At 34.4% G+C, this 12059-nt stretch overlaps 1 protein-coding gene across 34 annotated transcripts in view; it reads left to right on the top strand.

Moving 5' to 3' along the window:
- Nucleotides 1-12059, top strand: part of PTPRD (protein tyrosine phosphatase receptor type D) — a 956723-nt gene that overhangs the window by 524383 nt on the left and 420281 nt on the right. For all 34 annotated transcript variants that reach the window (XM_072404239.1, XM_072404241.1, XM_072404242.1 and 31 more), the window contains one exon: nucleotides 5946-5977. The gene's annotated coding sequence lies outside the window, so the exon portion shown is untranslated. The remainder of the gene's footprint in view (nucleotides 1-5945; nucleotides 5978-12059) is intronic.

Below are 12059 nucleotides of genomic sequence, written 5' to 3'. Positions count from 1 at the left end.
TAGGCTTAGACTTTATTCTTCTAAAATATCATGTTATTCATTGGGATAAGTACAAACAGAATTAGAAGTGTCTAATTTATAATTCAACTGTAGTTGATTGGGTAACTTTCTCAACCTCTTAGATTCTAAGTTCTTTTAGGCGGGGTCCTCCCCTCCTCCCGTGTCATTGTTTATATCTGTCTGTAACTTGCAACCCCTATTTAATGTACAGTGCTGTGTAATGTGTTGATGCTTTATAAATACAATCTACTATTATTAATATTTATAATATTGTTATTATTATTATTACTGACATGACAAATTATGTCAATAATAAATAAATACTGATATGTTATTGCATTTAAAGCAGGCCTATCACCCTTTTATCGAAAATAAAAATTATTTTCTTTTGTTTGTTTTTTTTAATACTCCTTTTCTTAAAAAAAGGGGACAAAGCCCCTCCCCTTCTGTCTTTACTGCTGTGGCAAACAGTAAAGCCCAGGAGGCTTCTGGCTGATCAGACATGAGCAAAACAGGCTTTTTCCTGCAATCAGGAAAAATGCTGATCTCACGCAAGCGAGATTGGGTTACGTAGCCAGAGGAAGAAAAAAATTGATGAAGATGGAGATCCCCAGGTCTTTGTCTTTGTCGGGACAAAGGAGAATTTCAGGGAGGTGCAGGACCTAATCAAGGAAAGTTCCAGAGGGATTGGGGACTCTGCGGAAGTAAGGGTAAGTTTAATTTTTTGTTTAAGGATAGTTCATCTTTAGGAGCTGAAACATGTGTGGATCATACATTCTTTAACAGGAATGTCCAACATGGTTATTGAGTTACTCAATTCTAGTTTAAGGATTTCAATTTTATCAGGTCTTAAGCCACAATGTATACCTCCTGGAAGTTTGTGTCCTTCCTGCACAGACTACTAGGGAACACCCCTACCACTGGCCACCTATATAAAGGAATTCTTTATTGAACACCAATGCACCATGTATCATGCATCTGCTGATGTCCTCAAATCTCTTGCACATATATCACTAGCAATATTTGTAGTAGGAATGAGGGGACTCTTTTATGTGTGTTAGAAGTTTATATAAAGCACACGCCCTGCATTTCCTTCATCAGAAGGTTCATCCTCTCTATCAAGTAAAAAGAAATTTAACTTTAGGATGAGATCATATTTAGGGACGATAAGTGTAAGTAAGTTATGGTCACATTCTATGATACCATAGAAAATATAGGTATAATATGAATTAAAAAAAAAAACATATTTTGTAAAAATGATATTGTAGGAATCAAAAGCTATGTTAGTGCAAATAAACCCTAAATCCTGAATAAATCTGTTACCTCTCTCTGTAGTTACAAGTACTCTGGAGGAATTTAGCCTCAAAATTCACAGCAGAAAAGTGAAATTATTAATAATAATAATATTAATAATATTGTGCTCATCTTTTTAGTTTATTCCATTTAACACATCCCCTTATCAGCCTTCCAGCCTTCTAATCTATAATGCAAGCGCAGACCTGGTGCTCTGGCAGAGGATGGATTGAGCTGCTGAGACAACCATATTGAACAACTTCTTTGCTTTTGTTCATAACTTTGAGAAATAATGTAATCACAATATCTATAGGTCAACAAGTATTTTTAGTAGTCTAATTTACAGTATTTTAACAATATTTAAACACTTGAATGTCCATAGTTTGGCCACACACTCACTTTAATTCTTACAATATATAACAATCAGAATACCAGGAAATATGTCTGTCTTGAAGGAAAAGGCATGTCTCGTTAAACTGGATTGTAAATGTTGGTATGGCAAGCCATCGTTATGCATTTTAGGGTAAAGAAACCCTAATTAAAAGATATCAGTGTACTATGCTCTAAATGCACTTTAATTTAGGAAAGTCAATATTATGCTAGACATCATTGCATCGTTTCACAAGCATTGCATCTGCAAAGTTTAGCATATATTTAACCTCATTTAATTTTTAATAGTTCTTCATATTTATATTGAAGTGAAATATTTTTATCTATAAAGCCTTTGGCAAAATGGCAATTACATTTGTATCTCCATAAATATTTCATTCAATGTTTATGCAGAATATTACAAAATATATTGGAAAGTATATGAACAACTGTCAGAAATGAAAAACAGCTTTTTAAAAAATCCTTTAGTGGTAAATGGAGTTCATTTTATCACTCCAGTCTCCTTCCAGCATTGCCTTTGTTATTTCTTTTAAGGGGGACATAGAAGGAATAAATTAATTTTGCAAATATGGAAAATATGTACTAATACTGGTTTGAGTATTATATCCTTTCAGCGTTCCTAATTATTAACTCTTTGATTTTGAAAATACTTAGATAATTTATTTATATATTTCATTATTTATAAAAAATGTAACCTCATAACAGGTTTTCCTTTTTTATTTGTTTTATTCTTATATAACGTACCTGAAATTTAGTTAAAAAATAACACAATCTGTCTGCCTAAAAAGAGGATTTTATACAGCTGTGACATTGTTTTGTTACAGTCTAATTTTAGTGACCAATAAATAATTAAATGACTAAATTGAGCGTCCATGTCACTGCTCAGTTGTGAGTCATGCCATAAATATATTATTTGTCAGTGTGTAGGCCTGTTTGAAGCTCTTTGCTGTCACTTGCCATAAAATGATATTTATCTCGATCTGCTGTACTCTGGAAACATGTGCTTTGGTTGAGTCTTGTCTCTCATATACCCTCATTCCTATCAGAGCCGTGGTATTCTTCAACATTCTCACACAGCGTTATTGGCGACTGTCACTTTTAAAGGGTGTCCACATACAAGACATAACCATGCTACCATGCTGATAATAGGATCCCATACACAATATTGTTTTCACGTCATGCTGAGCAACAAGGCTTTTGCTTTTGTTCTCTGTAACAGTATGAGCATTGTTTGGAGTCATTTTTCTTGTCACAGTTTTAGCACTGTATGTGTATGCCTTGGATGTTCTATCCCCGCTGCATAATGCTGGCTCTGAGTAATTCACAAGTGAGAGGAAACCATTATTCATTATTTAGGCATACATATGGGAAGTCCTATCTTGTCACAAAGCCACATTTATCATAAATCACAGTTTGAACCACTAATATGAAAAGTGTCATCAGGCAGTATTTTTAAATGAAAAGCAACAGGAAACCCAGTTGGGAATATTATCACTGGCCAGTAAGTTCTGATTTTCTTTTAACATGCTTTTACATCTGAATGCTTTATGTTTTTCTATATTCAAAAACAAGAACAGATCTTTAAGTCATATTCAATAGTTATTTTCCTTTGTTGCTAATTTGTAAGTATAGTAATTCATAGGAGTCAGTTTATAATGCAGTGAATTTGATATTCACTAAACATTGTCTAGTGGAGAATCTTCCAGGTCTATGTGTTTTTAATACCAGTGACTGATTTACCTCCAGAGAATCCAGAGAATATTTGGTCTTCATAAATGGAGCCAATAGAAGCCAGGAACCCCTCTATAGTGGTCTGACTTCAGAAGAATTAACAATGACAGTTTGCTTATGAATATTAAAAATTGTCATAAATAAATTGAATAACTCATATAGAACAACTTTTGTATGAGTCTGACATCAGAAGAGTAAATTCTGATTAGTTTGCATGGGTTAAATTGTATAAGGTAGACGTGTTGATGTCATAAGAATGGGAAAGGTGCGTGGTTATCTAAAAGTACAAGGTTCTGCCTACCCCAAAAATGTATTGAAAGAAAGGAAAGAGTTAACAAAGGAGGGGTTTTGTTTCTGGCAGATATATTTAATAATTATCAAAAGATTACAATAAATGTTAGAGTGTTAAGCCACTTTAACATCTAGGTAAGTGGTTACAAATGTGCTTTACATATCAAACATGATTCTATTAGTTATTTGGAGTCCTAAAAACTGACTTTTTCATTATTGGGAGTCCCAATAATTGACTCCCAATAACTTGTATTGTTCACAGGATTAAACAGTAAATATAAAGAGAAAAAAGCCAGCAAAAAAACAAAAAAAACAAAAAACAAAATGAATACTGTTACTATATCTAAGGACTTTCTTTATACAATATAATTAATGATTCAAAATTCATTTTTAACCAGACAATGTACCATAGAAGGGAATGGTGATGCCAGTTACCATTGCTGGGCAGTATATAAGCTGGAGGTATCTGCAGGTGTGTAACGCTTCATTCAAACCGATTTCATACTAAGCGGCTCCCAAACACGTAGCAAACCGCTGCTATGCACACAGGATCAACAAACTGCACCATAGGTTAACATGTTTGCATGTGTTTCCCTTGTGTTTAAGGTTGCAATAAGGTTCTTCCTCCAGAAGATAAAAAAGCAACCACTTACAGGAACTGCACCACAACTAACCCCAACCTCATGAAAATGTGTGTACATTTCCAACCGCTTCCATACAGTTGGACAGGAGCAGTTGGGAGTAAATATACAAAATAGTTGAATACCCTTCATATAATGTTTTTCAGCACAAATTTGCCTTATCCTTAAAGAACCATAAATGTTTTTTTTCATTATTTCAAAAAGTTGGGATTTTAAGAGCATGAAAAGGAGAATTTGGGAGCTCAAATGAGAATGTGTTACAACACTACAGCTGACGGCAAGTCTGAAATAGGTCTTATAGACATCAGTCTTAAAAAAGTCACCTAATATCTATTATCATCTTTAATTGTAATTCCCAAAAATCTAAATGGGTAGGCCTGGGACCTAGCGCTCCAAATGCTCCCACCCCCAATAATGTTCGACTATTAATATTGACAGTAGCAAAAAAAACATAAAATACTATATTTGTCCCATGCTTACTCTTTATTCCTATTTTAAATTACAGTTCAGCATTAAAACCTCTCATTGAACACTTAAATGAAGATGTTTGAAAACATTTATATCATCCTTATGTTTTGTTTGGCAGTAATCAACCTGATGATCACATTTTCAGCTGTAATGTGCACAGAACCAGAGCAGAAGGAATTTGCATCCTCTGCATTTTTTAATAAACATGCTTTTCTCAAAAATGAGTTGAAGCATTGCTTTGAGCCGCTTATTCCTTCTCTCTTTTTTTTCCTGTGCTCTGATAAATTATGCAAGGGAATGTCTGCACGACATGCATTTCTCCAATAAAATGAAAATTCTAGGTTAGCAGTCACCAGGAGGAACAGTTCCATTGTGATTTCCTTTCAGCCAGTGTACTAGAACCAATCCAGCCCATTTCAATGTACAACATGGGGCAATGATGAAAATGCAATTCTGTCCTGAAATCTTTGTTTTGCGTTTACTATTAGAAGCCAAGTGTTCAGTTCCTTTGCAACTCTCCACTGGACCTTATCGCAAAACACAGTAGCTGGAGGGCACTGGCAGTACTGATCACTCAGAAGGAAACACAACAGCTGTGTTCCTGACAGCTGGACTGGCATGACGTCTATCAACAAATATCACGGTTATCTAACACTGTTCTCCTCAGCAGGGGGCTCCCAAAACCTGTTATGCTGAAAATGAGTTCACTTTCAAGCGACAAGCACTTTCCATGTCCTGCTTAAGGTTTCACTGTAGTTCACATTGGAAAATTAATTTGTGGAGCTGTATAGAAGATGTGGCAGGAAAAGAGGTGCTTATACAACTGGAATAAAATAGCTGTTTAATATACCAGAAAAGTATTCAAGAAGTACATAATGAGAAAAAATATATTCAACTTAAATAATTAAAGAATAATACACTGAAACACCAAGCATAGCAACACTGAATTTATATTAAACAGAAGGGTGAAAATATATGCAATTTAACCTGGTGATTGAGTCTTTTTGCTTAGTACATTTAGATGATATTATGCTTTTTTTCCCCCTCTGTTTTCCAGATAAATTGTGCATTGACTCTTAAACCAATTTACATTTATTGTTTAATAAAATTATTATGTTTGTTTTATTTTAGATCCTGTAACTGCTAGGAACATCCGACAATACGTAAGTAAGCCCCATATTACTGGTCCTTTTTGCTAGGCTTGCCATGTATGTGTTTGTTTAAAATAAGCTTTTTGACTTATTATCAAGTCTGAAACTCTTGAAACTCTACACATAATACAATATAACAATATGGTGCAGATTAGTGATTTGTTCACTTTTTTTGGCAGTAATTGGTCGATAAAACAGAGAGCAGATTTAAAGTTTATTAACAGAAAAGTGCAGCAAATAGGCAATTCTTTATAGCTGTGGTCACCAACCATTTCGGACCTACGGACCACTAAATGCACGGAATCCAGACGGTGCATGCGCAGGGAGCTGTCTATCACTCAAAGGGGAAGACATTTTCCCATAGTGACTACATGATGCCAGAACCCACCTCCTCTCCCATCGCAGGTCTGAGCCTTAGATAGGGCAAGTTGTGTCCATACGGGGGACATGGTCTGTGGCATGGACATGGCCAGTCCTTCTCCTGACTCCGCTGGGGGGCACACTGGCCAGGGCCGCGGACCACCAAAGTTTTCTTGCGGACTAACAACTGGTGACCACTGCTTTATAGCATGTGCCTTTTGCAGAAAGACAAGTGTACCTGCCTGTTTGCAATCTTTTGGTAAATATACACTGAGCTGCACATACCTGGGTGCCAGGAATAAATAAATTGCTGCATGTTTGTGGGATGTTATACAGATGAGCTGCAGAGTCAACAATGATTGGTCCCAAAAAGTAAGCCAATTTCTCAGATTTCTCTGATTTCGCCGATAAATTGTTGCTAACCAAACTATAAGCACTATCTATGTTTCTATAAAGGATTGTAAAACAAGAGGCTTATGAATATCATATTATATTTCAAGGGTGACTGCACCCAAAATTAAAAGGTTTCTGCAAGCCTAATTATAAAACTGGTATGAAGAATAAATATACATTACACCTAACTTATCAAGTTCCTTTTCTTTTCTGATTTATTCACTTCTGTCATTAAAATAATAATATAAAAAATTCTGTACAGCACATATCCTCAATATCTGAACACATTCAAATGTAGCATGAAAAATGGGGAAAAGCATCATTCAGCATTATTCAATAATTATAATATTCATGTATATGAATTAATGTAATAATTATGTTCTCTGTCATACACAAGAAGCTAGATACGGGAAAGTCATGCTGTAATGTCATATCTAATCCTAAGAATGTCTTCTTTCATATGAGAACAGAGAGTCCAGTATCTGCAGATGATGACAGGAAATAGAACAGGACAGTTGATGATTTCAGTATAGCTCTCAAAGGACTACAGGAGAAAGGGGGAAAAAAAGATATGTTTGCACACTTCCTTTATTTGCCTTGATATATTATAGGAGCTGGGGTGCTGTAAAAGTGCACTTCATTTTTAAATAATGTACCATGAACTCTATAATGTACTTCTATAAATGATTACATCTTTGCTTGTAATGTGCATGGCACGCATCATTCCAATAGTCTATTGCTCACACTAGTCTATGGAATTTGTAAAATGCTGTCAATATGTCAGATAATTATAATAACAATTATATGTATATAATATAATATATATATAATATATGTATATTATATTGTATATATCTCCATGCACAATCTGTATATACACCCTAAACCAAGACCTTGAATGTATTCAGTACACATCAGTCCAATATAAACAAATTACTTGCATTGCCCTTTGTAAATTAAAGTAACTTACAAACTTGTCCATATGGCTCAGAAAATGATTGATCTTTGATAATTGATGGCTATTCCCATAGCTGCCATTATGTTTGGATTAGAGCAGTGTTAAAGTACAAGAGGTCTGCACTACTTTTTTTTCAGTAAGTAACAGGGAACTATAAAAAGAGACATATTTTCAATGAACAATTAGCATTAGCAATAAATAAGGTAAACAGGGAAAAGAGAAAAAGCAAGGGTTGCATATTGCCTGTAATTAGTTTTCCTATCCATTAACAATCAGGGCACATTTTGTACTTTGAGATAAAAAATAAACCTCACTCAATAAAGCACTTTATTCAGATTTATTTAGAAAAGGTTTATTTTAAAATATTATTGTATTATGAGGCATACATATGTATTTTTAGCTTTGATAGTAGGTTACTATTCTCATGAAATGACCTTTTCAAATGAAAGTTTGCAATTTTCAATACAGTTGGCTATTGTGAGCTCTGTCTATAAAACTGGGAATCTGACATTCCCTCAAACATTCCCCTGGTGGGAATCAATTACTGCCTTGGAACCACATGGACCTGGAAGATTCCGACTTGGGAATATTTGAGGGAATGTCAGATTTCCTGTTTTATAAATAGAGCCCTGGGATTGTATGATAAAGCAGGGGACTTTATTATTTTTGTGTGTTCCAAGCAGCGTGAACAAGTATAGGAGTGACTGAAACTATTTCATTTCAGTTCTTTCAGTCATACCCATGGCATACCCAGGCATTACCCATGGCAATCTGCATGCAAATACATTCTGCCAATGTCCATTCCTCCAAACTGACACATACCTATTAAATCAGGGAATGCAAAATATAAGCAGATTAAACTTCAGCTTTAATTAATTGAAAATGTTCTAATTAACTGGGTATATTTACCATTTCATCAGCTCCTTATTCTTAACAAAATAATGCTTTTTAATTAGCCCAGAGTCATTTTTTTCTTTTCTTTGCTTTTAATGGGTGTTTCATGTAAATAAAAGTAGACCAAGAAGGAGTAAAATGGTTTGTTTTGTAAAACATCCAAAGAACAGGGGACATATTTTATGACAAACTTATTACATTTTATTTGAGATAGAATTATGTGGATCTGTTTTTCCATCAATGAAACCTATGCTGTCATGTAATGATATAGATCAGAAAACAAGCAACAAACATCACCGCTTGCAAACATTCTGTCATAACTGACCAAAATATATTGATAGATAAAAGATAAATATAATAGATGAACATAAACATGACGAATGGACAGAACAACAGACAGACAGGTAGACACTATTCAATGAATTCAAAACCTATGCTCCAAAATATTACACGGCTGATTCTTGGCACATGCTTTGACATAATTTACATTCATTACACGGACTATAAAGATTGAGTTCCAGTAACTTAAGCAGAAGATTAAAGCTTTAGAAGTTTCAATACCTTTAGTGTAATGTGAGGAAAACATTCTGGCAGTTCTTTGACTTACAAATTGTTCCAGTCGTTCTCCCAATGCTTCATGGAAGCTGAAATGTATACTGAAAATACTCATGGAAAAATCTATTCATATACAGAAGTAATTGTATTGTTAAAATATATATTCTTCTGTAATAACTCTATATAAGAAGGTTAATTTATAGTGTTTATCAATAATATACTTATTTCATATTCTTTGCATATGCATTTGGAATTGAAAACGTAATCCTGTGGCCAAGGATAGTCAAGATTATATATATATTAATGATAATATTCCTTCATCTAAATTTCATCTAGAAGTGTGTCTATAAACTGTAATAATAGAGGAAGATAAGCCAAAGTATTGCCATTTATTTACCCTCCTCTCCTATTAAAGAGGATCTCAGTGTCTAGATTGCTGGAAGCAATCTTTTGTGATTGTTTCCAGTAGAATGAACAAGTTCTGTACACTCAGCAATGTTCAGTTCTATGGGGGGGAGAAGGGTGGATAAGCAGGAAGCACCCTGCTGTGTCCTTCTTCAAGGAAAATGACAGCAGTTATCCCCACTCGGTCGTTTAGTGACCCGCCATGGAGGATCATTGGCAACCCAGTAGGCCAAAATAGAGCCATACAGATACCTAGTTTGGAGAACCCTTCTCAACTAGACTTGCTATTGCATTCAAATACACCCAAATGCAATGCTAAGTTACCCAAATTTTTGTTTGTATAGATTTAACATGTTACAAATCTGGGAATGCACTGTATAGGAACATCCTTACACAGGTAATAGTTCATCACTGGTTTCCTAAACATCCAGGGTAATAAGCAGAAGAAATACCAGTTATCTCTAAATATATATGCCCATTTTTACATTATGATACCCTCTTTATTACCCTAGTGGTTGAACTCAATAGATTTGTTTTCAACCTATGTAACTATGTAACATAACCTTTTGATTTTAGGATAAGTAGAAACCTCTACATTTTTACCATTTCAAAAAGTGGTATTCTGTTTTAAGACATTTTCTGGATTTATTCTGATATTTTGCCCAAATTTGGGTTTACAGTACACAGTTAATAATCTGTCACTTTAGATAGAGGGCATCACCATTGGAAATGTTTTTTTACAATATAAATATGCATAGTCTGTTGTCCCAGATTTCTTTAATTCAGCAATATAATTTTACATAAATAGTTACATAGTAAAGATTGAGCAACTCACTGTTGTATGCACAATTTGCATGTTTTAAATAGGGATAAGCGAGAATGCCTCTGGCATTCTTGCGAAAAGTTTCTCGAACCTCCAATGGTTCCGTGAAATTTCGGCGAGACAATTTCTCAGAATCATCAGAAGAGGAAATTAAAACAGGAGGATTCCCAGAGCTGCATTCAGCCCTGGGAATCCTCCTGATTGCGATCCCCGGGGGACTAGAGGTTAATTAATTAGCTAACACTACACACTTTTACCTGTCAAAGCTTTAGGATAATTTACAAGGATGATCTTATGGGTTATTACTCCATAGAGCCTGATACCCGTTAAAATAGAAAATGATCCTTGTAGTAGGGGTTCCCTTTTATTTGGTCTTCTGTTTATGGTGCTTTCTCTTATTCCTTCACTCTTGCATATTCCTTCTCTGTGCAACCATTCCCCAACAACCCCCTCTGTAAGGCACTTAAAGCACCAACTTTATTATCTCCTACAATGCAGGACCAAACGTCCTACATTGCAAAAAAGGACACCAAGGATCTGCACATAACCAGCTTTTTAAAATTGAGGAGAAACATCCTGGCTGTCTGTAAAATTGGGAACAAGGTAAATGTAACTTTTTGCATAGAGACCATAGTCAAAAAATGTACATTTAACCCTTGTGATGTTGGAGTAGCCCCACTGCATTGGTGATCGGTCTTCTAACTGATGATAATTATGAGAGGTGTCTGTTAAGAAGTACAGGAAATAGGACATGAATTATAGTTGCTTAAAACAATACATACATTTCAATATGTAAGTAAATGCCCTCAATAGTTATTTATACAGTTCATGAAAACCAATACGATTTCAAAGCTATACAAATACTAAGGGATTTTTTAAAATCTTAATATGATTTGCAAAAATGTTGTTTAAAACACCTACATCTTAGTGAATTGACCCTCATATTTGTCACCCTTAAATAAAAAAATAGCTTAAATGAAGATTCAGTAAGAAAAAACAAGTCCTTCATCTTGGCATAATTTTGGTTATTTAAAATGAACCAAGACCACAATTTAAATCCAGTCCCACCTTTGACTACTCTGCTCTATTAAATGTCTGACTCATTTAGTCTATGGGAAACGTTCGGAATAAATATTGCAGCATGTCATGCACAGCATATTCCACAACAAGCAGTAAGAGTAAGAGCTATAAGGCTTCTGATGAAATGATCCTGTCTAGGAAAACAAAAAGTCAATGAATATAATAAATATAAGAAGCACACCACAGTAATTCTGCTTTAATCAATATATTTTACAAAATCTCATTATAATGTGATTATACAGATCAGACAACATGATTGCAAAGCACTTCTTATATTCATTATGTGAAATCTCCAATGGAAAAGTCTTTTAGAACAGGAGATCACAGAAGTACAAAGTAAAGCATTATTGTCATCATGATCAACCACTTTCACATGACCAGCATTAATTCAAAAATATAGTGACATATTAAAGTAAGATGTATAAATTGTTTATGCCATTCTTTAAAAAGTTTATTTTTAATTGAAATTTTCAGTAAACAAGTGTGAAGTGAACAATAATCAGGGTTGAGGTATTAACATGTAATTTGGTTGACAGTTGATTTCTCTATATACAAAGCACAATATTAACCCCCTAACCGCTAAGCCCGTAATTTCTCGCACTAAATATTTTTGCTCTTTTGGTTAA

This window comes from Pyxicephalus adspersus, chromosome 3, assembly GCF_032062135.1.
Source record: "Pyxicephalus adspersus chromosome 3, UCB_Pads_2.0, whole genome shotgun sequence".
Classification (NCBI taxonomy): Eukaryota; Metazoa; Chordata; class Amphibia; order Anura; family Pyxicephalidae; genus Pyxicephalus; species Pyxicephalus adspersus.
The sequence above is the reverse complement of the archived record's forward strand: the minus strand, read 5'-3'. Positions and strand labels throughout refer to the sequence as shown.